General features: G+C 50.1%; 1 protein-coding gene across 2 annotated transcripts in view; it reads right to left on the bottom strand.

Moving 5' to 3' along the window:
- Positions 1–15486, bottom strand: part of LOC140426663 (alpha-actinin-2-like) — a 165317-nt gene that overhangs the window by 97380 nt on the left and 52451 nt on the right. The gene's annotated exons all lie outside the window — the stretch shown is intronic.

Below are 15486 nucleotides of genomic sequence, written 5' to 3'. Positions count from 1 at the left end.
GAAATAGTTCCTAAAGAAGACACTTCCCTATTTGGATTGTCTCAGCTGCTGCGATAACATAACATAAAACAGCTGAAATGCAGGTGATTTAACTTAACCCAGTGGATCCACAAAATGGGACGATGGGACAGAGAGAAACATATGGCGCATTTTTAATGGAGGCAACAGGAGTTTTGCCTCCTGGCTGGAGATCTGGTGAGAGGCCCATGTCACCTACTTTTGGGAAGTCCCGCTGAATAAGTGCCAATCAGACATGGCAGCAGTGGGCCTTCCCTAACATGGGCTGGAAATCCTGTTCTCAGGAGCTTTTTTAAAAATGGCATCCAGATCTCCGACACCCCCTCCCCACCCCCAGAGCCCTAATGCACTCTAGGAGGGTCCCCGCACCCCACCCCTCCAAACAGCTGCAGAGGGTGCCGCCAGCCTGACCGCCAATGCACAAAAATGCCAGCTTGGTGTTATGTTTGTACTCCTGGTAGCATGTTATATTACCATGATTGGTAATATGTTGTACTCTTTGTCTTTTCTTCCAGAATGACCCAATGCAGTGTTGACAAAGAATATACCAAACAAAAGATTGAAACAAAACTAATTTATTATTACACTAATTAAATGCAAGTCCGCACACTCTATTGAGCTACATATGATAAATAAATAATATTGAATCTGTCTTACAGTATTTAATGATATATCTAGTCACTAACTACACTATGATCTAACCTCATGCTATCGATCTCTAATTAACATTCAATTTGCTCCAAGCTTCTCCTTGTGCTTCTCAGCATGCTTCGCTTCTCAATTTATCCCAGAAGTTCCTGAGAGCCTGTCTTAAATACAGAGAATTAGTAATGCCTTCTAATGTTTAATTTATACATTTACATAGATGTAATTATTAACCCTTCACTATCCTGACTATATACATATCATTACACAGCACATTGGCAGTGCCAGCTGGCAGGGTCACTTGGACACCTTGGCAATGCCAGGCTGGCACCCACATGGCACTGTCAGATCAGGCTGGCACTTCCAGAGTGCCAGGTGGCACTAGCAGTGCCAAGGTGCCATGCTGCCCAAAGGGCATGCACCCAAGAGCCTCTGATCTCCTGGGAGACCCCGATGAGTGCTGTTTGGTCTGGTCCCACCACGCTCGCCAGAGATCTCCGGGCTTTGATTTGCTAAAAAGTGGACCTGCCCACAATGGGCGGGATTTACATCGTAACGTTTCGCGAGATTGCGTTAGATCTCATGAGGCGTTGCAAGCCAGGTCGATCCAGGGAGGGGGGTTTCCCAGCTTCTCGGCTTCTATCTGCCACACTGCGCCGTGGTGAGCTGCTTTTCAGGCCCACGTGGCCGTTGGATTGCGCCCCCTCAGTTTAAATGGTGATTCAAAACAAAAAGATTGTTTGTTTTCACAAATGCCTTCGGGGAAAGGATACCCTTTTCCTTAGCCTTGTTAAAAGTTCTCAACAACAGCGGGCCCAACATCTGAGAATTTCCTATAGAACTCTACAGGGAACCCATCCGGCCCCAGGGCCTTGCCCGCCTGCATACTCCCAACCCCTTAACTAGCTCTTCCATCCCAATCGGCGCCCCCAGTCCCTCTATCTGCCCTTCCTCCACCTAAAAGATTGTTTGTTTAACTGACATGAGGAACCTGCATGTACCTAAAGGTGTTCCCCGGGGGTAGCCCAAATTTCTCCTCCAGCGCCCTCAGGCTGGCAAAAGTCCCATCAATAAACAAATCCCCCATCCTTCTGATTCCCGCCCTGTGCCAGCCTAGGAACCCATCGTCTATCCTACCTGGAACGAACCTGTGGTTGTTCCGTACCGGGTCCAAACTGAGGCCCCTACCTCCCCCCTATGCCATCTCCACTGCCCCCAAATCCTCAGTGTCGCCGCCACCACCGGGCTCATGGTATACAGCGTCGGCGGAAGCGGCAATGGTGCCATCACCAGTGCCCCCAAACTAATATCTATACAGGACGCAGTCTCCAACCGTTTCCACGCCACCCCCTCTCCCTTCATTCCCGAATCATCGACACATTCGCTGCCCAGTAATAGCTGCACAGGTTCGGCAGCGCCAGCCCACACCCCCTCCCCCCCCCCCCCCCCCCCCACCCCCACCCGACTGCGCTCCAAAAACAGTCTCTTAACCCGCGGGGTCTCATTTGGCCACACAAATCCCGTGATACTCCTATTTACCCGCTTGAAAAAGGACTTGGGGATTAGAATGGGCAGGCACTGGAAGACGAACAAGAACCTAGGGAGGACCGTCATCTTTACGGACTGCACCCTGCCCACCAGGGAGAGTGGCAACATATCCCACCTCCTAAAGTCCTCCTCCACCTGACCCACCAGCCACGCTAAATTGAGCTTGTTCAAGATCCCCAGCTCTTGACCACCTGGATGCCCAAGTACCGAAAGCTCCTCTCCACCATCTTGAGTGGTAGCTCCCCCAACCTCTTTTCCTGGCCCCTTGCATGCACCACAAAAAGCTCGCTTTTTCCCACGTTTAGCTTGTATCCCGAAAAGTCTCCAAAATCCCCAAGAACCTGCATGACCTCCCCCATCCCCTCCACCGGATCCGCAATAAACAGAAGCAGGTTATCCGCATACAGCGAAACAAGATGCTCCCCCCACCCCCCCCTAACCAACCCCCTCCAATTTCTGGACTCCCTCAATGCCATGGCAAGCGGCTCAATCGCCAAGGCAAACAGCAGGGGGGGACAAAGGGCACCCCTGCCTCGTTCCACGATATAACCTAAAGTACCCTGACCGCAGCCGGTCCGTCGACACACTCGCTACCGGGGCCTGGTACAACAATTTGACCCACCCTATGAATTCTTCCCCAAATCCAAATATGCCTCACACCTCCCAGAGGTACTCCCACTCCACCCGATCGAAGGCCTTCTCCGCGTCCATTGCTACTACCACCTCTGCGTCCCCACCCTCCGAGGGTATCATGATCACATTCAGGAGCCTCCGCACATTCGTATTCAGCTGCCTGCCCTTTATAAACCCTGTCTGATCCTCATGAATCACTTCCGGGACACAATCCTCAATTCTAGTGGCCAAGATCTTGGCCAACAACTTGGCATCCACATTAAGGAGTGAAATCGGTCTATAGGTGCCGCATTGCAGTGGGTCCTTATCACGCTTGAGGATAAGTGAGATCAGAGCCTGCGACATATTCGGGGAAAGGATACCCTTTTCCTTAGCCTCGTTAAAAGTTCTCAACAACAGCGGGCCCAACACCTCCGAGAATTTCCTACAGAACTCTACAGGGAACCCATCCGGCCCCGGGGCCTTGCCCGCCTGCATACTCCCCAATCCCTTAACTAGCTCTTCCACCCCAATCAGGGCCCCCAGTCCCTCTCTCCGCCCTTCCTCCACCTAAAAGATTGTTTGTTTAACTGACATGAGGAACAATATTTGGAACCTTTTGAGCTGGATTCATTCACCTGTCATGCACAGTATTAATGATGGGGAAAAAAGTGATGCACTGACTCACCCAGAAAATGTTTGAGAGATAGAACCCACTTTGTGCAAGAAGCTGAAGCAGGTCACCCAGTGGTCAACGAGATGTGTTGATCAGAGCTTAAAATAAGTGAGGTTAATTCACTCAAAGCAGTTTTATCTTTAAGGGGTGTGATGAACAAGGCAGTAACAGCGATTACTTTCCAGCCTTCACACTCTCACTTTTCAGTCCCTTCATCTCCAAATCCCTCATTCCCCGTCTTCGGAACCTTACAAGCTGGGAGTTATTTCTAATTAAAGACAATCAAGGTCCAGTATTTCTTAAAGCTTTGGTCAGACATTTTATGTTAATGGTGTTGCAGACATTCAAATCATATCACCTCTCTCTTTCTATTCGACTGGAGATAAATGTCGGGTGGTTTCCCAGCTCTCAACCAAATACACGAACACCCTTTCACAATTTGCTTCCACAAAATGTACTTACAAAGTAACATTGTGTGTGTAGATCATTGGAGCACAATCACAGAACACCAAAATGGTCAGACATTGGTTTGACCCAAGCACACCTCAAGGTCAGAGGTAGGGCCACCTGCAATGCTGTACTAATTCCAAAATGTACGTCAGTTGGAGTGGGTCCCGCGGGGTGCAGGTCCCATCAGCAGCTTTTTTTTTGGGGGGGGTGGGGACAGTAATCCAGTTGGACGCCACACTTGACTCATTCAGACACGCAAGGCAGTTGTGACAGAACATCTCCTCTCACACATCATCAGCACGTCAATAATGGATTTGTGGTCACTGGAGGAGCAGATACAGTTACATCCTTGACGGGAGTCCAGGAAAGTTCCTGGGCAACACACTGGAGGCAGAGGCCCGATGTATAGTGACCTGACTGTGCCCGAGAAAGGGCTGTTCATCGGGTGTAACAGAGCAAAAAGCAGCTCCACATACCTGTGAAGTTATTATCTTTCGAACTAGCTCAAATGTAAAGTCATGATAAATACTGCTTCAATAAATTTGGCGCTTTGTAAGAGATATGAAATGCTATTATGTTTCAACCGTCACAGAATTTCAACGAACATTAGAAATTATTCTCTAGAAGTCAAACCACTCATGAGTAACAAAACATTCTTTACATTTTTAAAACAGCCAGCTCATTCCTCACATCCCTTACTATTCCTCACTAATCTTTTTATATGCTTCCCAAATTGCATCATTGTTCTTGAGATTATCTCCTAGATGATCAAAAAGTACATTAAAACATTAATTGTACCGAAAATGATTTAACAATGGATTATTAATTAAACAATTAAGTGCTCATTTGCATATAATTACATTGAATTTCGAACAGTGTTTTTCAAACTTTTTTTCCGGGGACCCATTTTTACCAACCGGCCGACCTTCGCGACTCATGCGGGCCGACCTTTGTGAGCCAACATTAATCCCCAACCAACATGACTGAAAGAGGCAAATTGGTCATTATTTGTGGGAGCCTGTGTGCACATATTGACTGCTGCGTTTCCTACCTTACGGCAGTGACTACACTTCAAAAGTACTTACTCGGTTGTAAAGCGCTTTGGGAACATCCTGAGGTCATGGAAAGGTGCTACATAAATGCAAATTGAAACAGTCCCAGGATGAGCACGCAGTGCCGGGAAAGACCGCTCTATCTATCAGGACTCTGTTGAAATTCGGGGCCTCAGCAGGGGACGCCCTGCCAAGGGTGCACTTCATCCCATTTCCTGCACTGAGGAGCTCCACTCGTCGGAACTCCTCAGCGCAGAAAGACATTGGGGAGGGTCAGGGGCGATGGTGGTGAGGGGGTGAGTTGGCGTGACCCCGCTTTGCAGTCAGCGGGAGCCGGGGCTGCACCTCATCAACGACAGAGGCAGAAAGACACTTCATTGGCTGCTCAAACAGCTCAATTGAGGTCTTGCAAGATAGCTTGGTGGCTGGAAAATTTCAGGTTTGACACCTGATGCACTATCAATTACGACGAGACGAGAGTGGAGAGTAATCGAGGCTTTATTACAAGAAATGTGGAGCCTCCCGCAGCTGCTGCCGAAATGGCTGCAGCTCGGCGAGCCCACACATTTATACTCCGCCTACTGGGCGGAGCCAGCAGGCAGGGATCTACCCCAGTACCTGTAGAACAGGGGCCTTACCGTAATACCCTCGTATGCATAATATACAATACAACAGTGGTGTCCACCACATTCACCCTGTTATAAAAAGAGTCCAGCGGGGGGGGGGGGGGGGGGGGGGGGGGGGAGGCGGGGTGGAAAACTCTTTACATACAGGTTGTTTAAAGTTTTAGAAAGAGTTTATAAATTTAGACGATTGGGGGCCTTGATTCGTCGTTGCGAGCGCCGCAGTTCTGGTGGTGATTCAGGCGTCGGTTCGGTCGTCGGTGACTCTGGGAGCGTGTCAACCTCATCTTCATCTCCGGGTGGGACCAAGGGGAGGACGGATCGTCCTGGACCAGGGGCTGTGGTGGGGTGCGCTGGGGGGAGGGAGGGTAGCGCCGGGGCAGCAGGGAGGGTGTGGGGACCCAGCTGGTGTCAGGTCCCTGAAGGAGACTGTGTCTTGGCAGCTGTCGGGATACGCTATATAGGCGTACTGCGGGTTCACGTGGAGTAGCTGTACCCTCTCAACCAACGGGTCTGCCTTGTGGAGCCGCACGTGCTTGCGGAGGAGAACGGGTCTTGGAGCTGCCAGCTATGTTGGGAGCGAAACCCCTGAGGTGGACTTCCTGGGGAAGGCAAAGAGATGTTCATGGGGTGTTTCGTTAGTCGCAGTGCACAGGTGCGACCGAATGGAGTGGAGGGCGTCGGGGAGGACCTCCTGCCAGCGGGAGGCCGGGAGATTTCTGGACCGTGGGGCCAGCTGGACAGCCTTCCAGACCGTCACATTCTCCCCCTCCACCTGCCCGTTTCCCCGGGGGTTGTAGCTGGTCGTCCTGCTCGAGGCAATGCCCTTGTTGAGCAGGTGCTGGCGCAGCTCATCGCTCATAAATGAGGATCCCCGGTCGCTGTGGACGTAGGCGGGGAATCTGAACAGAGCAAAGATGGTGTTGAGGGCTTTGATGACGGTGGCAGATGGGGATGGGAAGTCTACGTTGCGGCGTTCAAAGGGGCGGGAGGCCTTCACCAGGCGTGCACAGTCTGGCCGGTAGAAGTGTGGTTTACACTCCGCGCAGACCTGGCAGTCTCTGGTGACAGCCCTGACTTCCTCGATAGAGTAGGGCAGATTGCAGGCCTATATGAAATGATAAAACCGGGTGACCCCTGGGTGACAGAGATCGTCGTGTAGGGTCCGGAGTCGGTCCACGTGTGCGCTGGCACATGTACCTCAGGATAGGGCTTCGGGGGGGCTCGTTGAGCTTACCGGGGCGATACAAAATATCGTAATTGTAGGTGGAGAGCTCAATCCTCCACCTCAAGATCTTATCATTTTTGATCTTACCCCGCTGTGTGTTGTTAAACATGAAGGCCACCGACTGTTGGTCAGTGAGGAGAGCGAATCTCCTGCCGGTCAGGTAATGCCTCCAATGCTGCACAGTTTCAGTGATAGCTTGGGCCTCCTTTTCGACAGTGGAGTGCCGAACTTCGGAGGCATGGAGGGTGCGGGAAAAGAATGCTACGGGCCTTCCTGCCTGGTTGAGGGTGGCGGCCAGAGTGACATCTGATGCATCGCTCTCGACTTGGAAAGGGAGCGTCTCGTCGACCGTGTACATCGCAGCCTTGGTGATGTCGGCCTTGATACGGTTGAAGGCCTGGTGAGCCTCTGCCGTCAGTGGGAAAACGGTGGAGTGGATGAATGGGCGGGCCTTGTCCGCATAATTAGGGACCCACTGGGCGTAGTACGAGAAGAACCCCAGGCATCGTTTGAGGGCCCTAGAACTCTGTTCTGAACCACATGGCCGAGGATGGCTAATCGGTTTGTGCTGAACACGCACTTCTCCTTGTTGTAGGTTAGGTTGAGGAGTTTGGCGGTGTGGAGGAATTTGGAAAGGTTAGCGTTGTGGTCCTGCTGGTCGTGGCCGCAGATGGTGACATTATCCAGCTACGGGAAAGTAGCCCGCAGTCCGTACCGGTCAACCATTCAGTCCATCTCCCGTTGAAAGACCGAGACCCCGTTAGTGACACCGAAGGGAACCCTAAGGAAGTGGTAAAGGCGGCCGTCCGCTTCAAAGGCAGTGTACTGGCGGTCCGCCTTGCGAATGGGGAGCTGGTGGTAGGCAGATTTCAGGTCCACTGTCGAGAAGGCCCGGTACTGTGCAATCTGATTGACCATATCAGATATATGTGGGAGGGGGTACGCGTCGAGCTGCGTGTACCTATTGATGGTCTGACTGTAGTCAACGACCATCCTGTTTCTCTCTCCAGTTTTCACCACTACCACTTGGGCTCTCCAGGGGCAGTTGCTGGCCTCGATAATACCTTCCCGCAGCAGCCGCTGGACCTCCGACCTGATGAAGGTCCTGTCCTGGGCACTGTACCGTCTGCTCCTGGTGGCGACGAGTTTGCAATCAGAGGTGAGGTTCGCAAACAGGGAAGGTGGGTCGACCTTAAGGGTCGTGTGACCGCAGACAGTAAGGGGTGGTAGGGGCCCGCCAAATTTCAGGGTTAGGCTCTGGAAGTTCAGGCCGAGTAGCAAGGCAGTGCAGAGGTTGGGGAGGACGTAGAGCCGGAAGCCGCTGAACTCTACGCCCTGGATGGTGATGGTGGCGGTGCAGTACCCCGGATCGCCACGGAGTGGGATCCGGAGGCAAGGGAGATTCTCTGGTTGATGGGGTGGACCATGAGGGAGCAGCGCCTTTCCGTATCGGGGTGGATGAAGCTCTCAGTGCTCCCGGAGTCCAGAAGGCAGGATATCTTGTGCCCGTCGACCTTCACTGTCGTCGACGCAGTCGCGAGGTTGTGCAATCGGGGCTGGTCGGCAGCTGTTGCAGGCGATGAACGGCCCGATGAGGTGCCCGGCGAGCAGGGGTCCTGAGGCGTGGAAGATGGCGGCGCCCACGGGCCGCACATGTCCTGAGGCAGGTAAGATGGCGGTGCTCACAGGCTGCACGTGTTGTGATGCGAGCAAGATGGCGGCACTCACAGGCCGCACGTGTTGTGATGAGAGCACGATGGCGGCACTCACAGGCCGCACGTGTTGTAATGCGAGCAAGATGGCGGCACTCACAGGCTGCACGTGTTGTGATGAGAGCACGATGGCGGCACTCACAGGCCGCACGTGTTGTAATGCGAGCAAGATGGCGGCACTCACAGGCTGCACGTGTTGTGATGAGAGCACGATGGCGGCGCCCACGGGCCGCACGTGTTGTAATGCGAGCAAGATGGCGGCACTCACAGGCCGCACGTGTTGTGATGAGAGCACGATGGCGGCGCCCACGGGCCGCACGTGTTGTGATGAGAGCACGATGGCGGCACTCACAGGCCGCACGTGTTGTAATGCGAGCAAGATGGCGGCACTCACAGGCTGCACGTGTTGTGATGAGAGCACGATGGCGGTGCTCACAGGCTGCACGTGTTGTGATGCGAGCAAGATGGCGGTGCTCACAGGCTGCACGTGTTGTGATGAGAGCACGATGGCGGCACTCACAGGCCGCACGTGTTGTAATGCGAGCAAGATGGCGGCACTCACAGGCTGCACGTGTTGTGATGAGAGCACGATGGCGGTGCTCACAGGCTGCACGTGTTGTGATGCAAGCAAGATGGCGGCACTCACAGGCCGCACGTGTTGTAATGCGAGCAAGATGGCGGCACTCACAGGCTGCACGTGTTGTGATGAGAGCACGATGGCAGCGCCCACGGGCCGCACGTGCTGTAAGGGGAGCAAGACGGCGACGCCCATGGGCCGCACGTGGGGGGTGCAGGGACAATAGCGGCGATCGAGCGGGCCTGGCACACAGCAGCGAAATGTCCTCTATTCCCGCAGGCTTTGCAGAGCGCACTCCGTGCCGGGCAGCGCTGCCGGGGGTGTTTTGACTGTCCGCAGAAGTAGCACTTGGGTCCCCCGGGGTTGGTTGGCTGCCGCGCGGCGCAGGCCTGGGGTTGGCCGCTTATGGGGTCCACGGTGGGGTGTTCGCTGGCGGGGTCCACGATGCGCAGGAGGGGTGGGCCGCGCGGTCGGGGGCATACGCCTGTATATTGCGTGAGGCGACTGTGAGCGAGAGCGCTAGTTTCTTGGTCGCCGCGAGGTCGAGGGTAAAACCTTCTAAGAGGAGCTGGCGGATGTAGGCCGACCCTATGCCCGTAACGAACGCGTCTCTAAGTCGCAGGTCAGAATGTTCAGCGGCCGAAACGGCCTGGCAATCGAAGTCTCTCACCAGGACGTGGAGGGCACGCCAGAAATCTTCCACAGACTCACTGGGGAGTTGATGCCGCGTGGACAGGAGGTGCCTGGCGTAGATTTTGTTAGTCTGCTGAGTGTAGTTCTCCTTCAGTAGCGCCATGGCCCTCAGCGTAGGTCGGCGCATCCCGGATGAGGGGAAAAATATCAGAGTTCAGCCGTGTGTAGAGGATCTGGAGCTTCTGTGCCTCTGGGGGTGGTTCAGTCGCAGATCCAATGTCTGTTTCAAAGCAAGCTAGCCAATGTGCAAAGGCCGACTTGGCGTTGTCTGCTTGAGGGTGCAGCTGCAGGCGATCAGGCTTGATGTGGAGATCCATCGTTGTAAAATCTCTGTGTAATAAATTGATGCACTATCAATTACGACGAGACAAGAGTAATCAAGGCTTTATTACGCAGAGATGTGGAGCCTCCCGCAGCTGCTGCTCAGAGAGCCCACACATTTATAGGCAGGGATCTACCCCCGTACCTGTCGGGGCCTTACCGTAATACCCTCGTATGCAATATATACTATACAACAGTGGTGGCTACCACACCTCCACCAACCCACCCCCGCAAATGTGCATCCTTCCCGCCTCGCTATATCACTATATAGAACATAGAAAAATACAGCACAGAACAGGCCCTTCGGCCCACGATGTTGTGCCGAATCTTTGTCCTAGATTAATCATATAATTGAATTTACAGTGCAGAAGGAGGCCATTCGGCCCATTAAGTCTGCACCGGCTCTTGGAAAGAGCACCCTACCCAAAGTCAACACCTCCACCCAACACTAAGGGCAATTTTGGACACTAAGGGCAATTTATCATGGCCAATTCACCTAACCTGCACATCTTTGGACTGTGGGAGGAAACCGGAGCACCCGGAGGAAACCCACGCACACACGGGGAGGATGTGCAGACTCCGCACAGACAGTGACCCAAGCCGGAATCGAACCTGGGACCCTGGAGCTGTGAAGCAATTGTGCTATCCACAATGCTACCGTGCTGCCCTTAAGAACAAATAAATCTACACTATATCATTTTACCGTAATCCATGTACCTATCCAATAGCTGCTTGAAGGTCCCTAATGTTTCCGACTCCACTACTTCCACAGGCAGTGCATTCCATGCCCCCACTACTCTCTGGGTAAAGAACCTACCTCTGGCATCCCCCCTATATCTTCCACCATTCACCTTAAATTTATGTCCCCTTGTAATGGTTTGTTCTACCCGGGGAAAAAGTCTCTGACTGTCTACTCTATCTATTCCCCTGATCATCTTATAAACCTCTATCAAGTCGCCCCTCATCCTTCTCCGGGCCACCTTGCCTCCCAGCCCATCTCCAGCTGCCTGATAAAATCCAGCGTAATGAGGTTGCATCCCACAATCAATTAAAATTTCTTGTCTTGTCAGTTCAATAAGCTTACAGGAAAAACCAACCCAACAAGCAGTTACAACACATAAACACCCACAAGTGTTTCGTTATTAGAATACATGTTAGGAACATGGTACTGCGCATGCGCACGGATGAGCAGGCACGCATGCACAGTGCGCCCGCATTTCTTTTACGGTCGCAGCCGTCATGTTGACGGCCACTCGCAGCCGGCATTGTTAAAAGTCGGCTGCTGCAGCTATTGCGTGCAAATTTGCACAATTGGGAGCGCCGCGACGGACGGCTCCACGGCCCACCCGCAGGTCGCGACTCCGGCTTTGAAAATTCCGGAGCACAGAAAAAGACCATTTGGCCCACCGGTTTAATGCTGGTGCTTTACGTTCTAGCTGATCCTCCCCCACCATCTTACTTCATTTAACTATCAGCATAACCTTCTTTGACACTGTTCTCAGATTTGAAGGAGAAGGCAAATTCTACGGATGATTCTGGTGACTTGCCAGTAACTAACAACTTATATAGTGTACCAGCACCACAGAGGAAGAGAAAGAAGTGGCTGGGGAAAAGGAGAGAGGACCATAGTACGAAGGCATATGGAACGCAGAAGGTGGAACCCAATGCTGAGATGTAGGAGGCTGGGACAGGGGAGGGGGATAATAATCTTTGCTGTGCAAAAACTTGACAACAACCAGAAGAGTATTTGAGACCAATCAATGATCAGACTTGGTGGTCATGGATTAGTCGGTTCTTTGAAAAGGCGTGCAGACAGCTGGACGACACAAAGAAATGTGGCCAGAGTAGTAACAACAGGCATACTCCCCGGTCACCAATTCAGCACCATGTTTAATTGAGAATTAAATTAAATTTACCATGATCTAACATAAACATTACAAACATGTAGGGATACATTAACTTTTCAGAGGTGTTCCGCATCTGCTAATTTATTTTGTTTGCTCATTTTTGAATAAGCAATGATGATTGTCTTTCAAGTACAGAGACTCTGAAGTGCAGCTGGTATTGTGGAACTGACGTCAGTTTTAATCTCTGATGAAAGTTAATGATGAATGCTGGGCATCTACCACCTGTTACCAATTCATTTCAGATGTAAAACATCTTCATGAATTATAATGTAAAATATTTCCACAATATATGGTGTTTGGGGATTGTATAGTTTATTTTCCCTTGGCATTGCCCAAGGACAAAAAATTAAAAGAAGTGTTCTTTCACTTTTTTTTAAAACAGTGTCTTTATTTAACTTGCACTCGCTAATGCTTCCTTCTCTCCCTCTGCATGTTGGCTCCAGAAGCATGGGATCCGAACAGCCAGCTGTAAACGCGTGGTAAACGGAGTAGAATTTGACATCGGACCCATTTTCACATGAGCTAGGACCACTGATGCAAGTTTTATGTATTATAAAACCAGTTTATACACCAGAAGAAAGGAGGCAGGAAGATTCCTTCTGATCCCCCATTTGCAGCTTGCTAATTTTATATTTTGGTTTTGGAGTTTTAGTGACAACTTTCCAAGTTTAATAGTCTATTAATATCTACATTGTGCATGACAAAGTAGTATAGAAAAGATTGGATTATTAACAGCACCATTAATTATGGACAGATATCCCCAAAATTCCACATGGGTTCCACCTGGGTCCAGTTGTCACCACACCAGCAGCCCAGTGATGCCCCAAGAAAATAGACTTGCTTTATAGGGCCTGTGCAATGGTGGGATTTGAACTCACATCATTTGTTTGCAAAGCCAAAAATAGGATCACTGAAATATTGCATCCGAACCACAGTGCATAATCCTTCACCTCTAAAGAAACGCCTAACATGTGAACTTTCAAAGTATGCAATAAAAGTGGACAAATTTCCACTACACAAACTATCTGAAATGTGTCCCAAAGCAAAATAGCTATGATGATCTGACGTTCCCTTGTGATAGAACATAATTTTAAGCTAAAATCAATACAAAGCAGCACGATAGCACAGTGGTTAGCACTGTTGCTTCACAGTTCCAGGGTCCCCGGCTTGGGTTACTGTCTGTGGGGAGTTTGCACCTTCTCCCCTTGTCTGCGTGGGTTTCCTCCGGGTGCTCTGGTTTCCTCCCATAGTCCAAAGATGTGCAGGTTGGGTGGATTGACCAAGCTAAATTGCCCTCAGTGTCCAAAAAGGTTAGGTGGGTTACCGGGATAGGATGGAGGTGTGGGCTTAAGTAGGGTGCTCTTTTCAAGGGCCTGTGCAGACTCGATGGGCCGAAAGGCCTCCTTATGCACTGTAAATTCTATGAAAACAGCACCGAACAATTATGAAGCATGCGTTCCCTTTTCAAGTGCTAATTCATTAACAGGTAATCTGCATTAAAGCCAAAACTAATTCAGCAAGTTTAAAGCCCTATATCTTTACCTCAAAATCAGATATCCTTGACAAATCTACCAACAATGTGCAGTTAAATGAATGCAAAGACTTGCAGTCAAAATTTGCACTTTAATTAACTGTGCAGGAATTACATTTGGAGGTATTAAAAAAAAAATTGAAACAATGACAAAGTAATTAGGCAAGAGAGAAAGGGAGAGAAAAATGTGGAATTTAGAAAAAAACATTCATTTGCAGATGTGAAACCCTGAAAATGATACGAGTAAAACTGGTACCAGCAATACTGGGGGACGGACAGGGAAGAGAGAATCAAATCCAACATACATCACAAATAAGGGCTGGTTTAACTCAGCGGGCTAGACAGCTGGTTTGTGATGCAGAACAAGGCCAGCAGCGCGGGTTCAATTCCCGTACTACCTGAGAATTCTGAATTCTCCCTCAGTGTATCCGATCAGGCGCCGGAATGTGGTGACTAGGGCTTTTCACAGTAACTTCATTGCTGTGTTAATGTAAGCCTATTTTTTCATAGAATTTACAGTGCAGAAGGAGGCCATTCGGCCCATCGAGTCTGCACCGACTCTTGGAAAGAGCACCCCACCCACGGTCGACACCTCCACCCTATCCCCATAACCCAGTAACCCCACCCAACACTAAGGGCAATTTTGGACACCAAGGGCAATTTATCATGGCCAATCCACCTAACCTGCACATCTTTGGACTGTGGGAGGAAACTGGAGCACCCGGAGGAAACCCACACACACACGGGGAGGATGTGCAGACTTCCGCACAGACAGTGACCCAAGACGGAATCGAACCTGGGACCCTGGAGCTGTGAAGCAATTGTGCTATCCACAATGCCACCGTGCTGCCCTTTGTGACAATAAAGATTATTAAAAAAGAATCCCCATAAGTATCTTTAAAAATCTCTCATATTAGAATTCCAGACACAATTTAACGACTGAATCTCAAGCTGTTTTTTAAAAAAGCTTAAGGCCCAATTTGTCAAGCTAATAGTAAGTTAATGATATAAATCATTTAACAGCTTTGGTCATTCAAGAGTGTCACTGGAATTGAACTGGGAGTGACAGAATGAGCATAATGGTTAACCATCACTGTTGCATCTAAGCAGCAAGACTTGGGAATTGACTCTAAACTACAAGTGATCAAAGTTGATAGAGATCAACAAGATGTACAAAAAGTGCTGGAAAACCTCAGCAGGTTTGGCAGCATCTGTGGAGAGGGATACAGTGTCAATGTTTCAAGTTTGGAATTGAAGAGAGGTAGCTCCGAAGAAGAGCCATATTAAATTTGAAACGTTAGCTCTACTTTTCTCTCCAATCGCTGCCAGACCTGCTGAGATTTTCCAGCATTTTGTTTTTCATTTCAGATTGCCAACATGCAGTGTTTTGTTTTCATTTTATCAACAAGATCTACAAACTTGTACAAGGATATTCTAGGGAGAAATTAATTTGCAGAGCATTGCTTTTAGCTGCGCCACGCAAACATGCCTTGATTTTGTGTGGCCCTGGTCAAATAAGGCACAGCATTCAAGACTGGGATGAGGAGGGATTTCTTCACTCAAGAGAATGATAAATCTTTGGAATTAACTGCTCCAGAGGACAACGGAGGTAGTCGTTGAGTAGGCGCAAGGCAGAGATCAGCAGATTTCCACATTTTAAAAAAATCAAGAGATATGGGGATATAGCAGGAAGATGGTGTTGAGGTGGAAGTTCAACTATGATCTCATTGAATTGTGGAGCAAGTTCGAAGTGCTGACCGCTGCTCCTATTTTTTATGTCTGCATAGTGCTATGTAAATACATTTCTCCCCTTCTGTGTTTATTCTCTTTCCAGAAGAAAATGACAAGGGGGAAAAGGAATTCACAAAAGCAAAATATCAAGAGTGTCATTTT

Source organism: Scyliorhinus torazame, chromosome 1 (genome assembly GCF_047496885.1).
Source record: "Scyliorhinus torazame isolate Kashiwa2021f chromosome 1, sScyTor2.1, whole genome shotgun sequence".
In the NCBI taxonomy this organism is placed as follows: Eukaryota; Metazoa; Chordata; class Chondrichthyes; order Carcharhiniformes; family Scyliorhinidae; genus Scyliorhinus; species Scyliorhinus torazame.
The sequence above is the reverse complement of the archived record's forward strand: the minus strand, read 5'-3'. Positions and strand labels throughout refer to the sequence as shown.